A 1786-nucleotide genomic window follows, 5' to 3' on the forward strand; every position below is an offset into this window, starting at 1 on the left:
GACGACAGACGGACAAAGAAAGTAACAGCCTGGGCTATAGATAATATAAAGAGGCCAAGGGCCAGACCAATGACAAGATGGCGTGACGAAATAACGAAATTTGGGGGCCAAGACTAGAAATAAAAAACGTAAGACAGACGAAGTTGGAAAAGATTGGGAGAGGCCTACGTCCTGCAGTGGATCGATTCAGGCTGATGATGATGATGATGATGATGATGATGATGATGATGATGATGATGATGATGATGATGATGATGATGATGATGATGATGATGATGATAAGATACACACACACACACACACACACACACACACACACACACACACACACACATATGTCTTTATTTATATTTATGTATATATATATATATATATATATATATATATATATATATATATATATATATATATGTATATATATATGTATGTATATATGCATATCTATCTATCTATCTATCTATCTATCTATCTATCTCTATCTATCTATCTATCTATATATATATATATATATATATATATATATGTGTGTGTGTGTGTGTGTGTGTGTGTGTGTGTGTGTGTGTGTGTGTGTGTGTGTGTGTGTGTGTGTGTGTGTGTGTGTGTGTGCGGAAGAACAGCGACACCTCTCTTTACATGAAGAGGATGGTATGAGAAGAAGTGTATGTACGTACCACTATGCATCGGCTTCCTGTATATGGAGAAGGAAAAGTGGTCAGCAGAGCGTTGAACTAAGGTGTTTAAGATAGGGAACTTGTTGCCAGTCTCCCATTCCATCTTAAAGCGGATAGAAGGAGAGAGTTCAGGTGCGTCAGGAAATTAGAGAACAGGGCAGGGCCATGAGGCCAGATAGCAAAGACGCCGTCGACATACTTCAGCCAAGCAGACGGACGAATGGAGATGGAAGGGAGAAGCTCAGGCTCGAAGAATTCCATGAACAGGTTTGCCAGGACTGGAGAGAGGGAGAGCCATGGACGTCTGAGAGTAAAGCGACCTCAAAGAAAGATAAATTAATAGAAGAAATTAAAATTTGAGAAATTTTTCCCAAAACAACAAAAAAAAAGAAAAAAAATATTTTATTTAAAATGTTTATATATATATAAAAAAAAAAAAAAAAAAATAAAGGATTTTTTTTTATTTATTTTTATATAATTATTATTATATATTATTTTAAAATAATATATATTATATAATATTTTATTTTTAAATTATAAATATATATTATTTTAATATAATATATTATGAAAATATATATATTTATTTATTATAATTTTTTAAATATTATGTAATATATATTTTTTAATATATTAAAATTTATATATATTTTTTTATATTTTTTATATTTTTTATAATCTTATTTTATATTTATATTTATTTTATTTTTTTTTATATTTTCTTATTAATTTATTTTTTTTTTTCTTTTCCTCTTTTTTTTATTATTAATCTTTATTTTTATTATAATTTTTTTTTTTATTTTTTCCTACCGTTTCCTTTTTTATTTTTCTTTTTACCCCTGCCCTTTTTATAAATTATATTCTTTATCTCTATTATTTTTTTTTTTTTTTTATATTATCTTTTTATTTTTATTTTTTTTTTTAAATCTTAACTAGTTTATCTTTTTAAAAAAAATTTTTTAACCTCTTTTATATATATATTTTTAAATTTTTTTTATTTAATATTCTCCCAAATCCTCAACATATTAATAAACATAAAATTTTATTATTTTTATATTTTTTTAATTTAATATATATTAATAAAAATTATTTTATTTTCTATATAATATATATTT

This window comes from Penaeus monodon, chromosome 3 (assembly GCF_015228065.2).
Source record: "Penaeus monodon isolate SGIC_2016 chromosome 3, NSTDA_Pmon_1, whole genome shotgun sequence".
NCBI lineage: Eukaryota > Metazoa > Arthropoda > Malacostraca > Decapoda > Penaeidae > Penaeus > Penaeus monodon.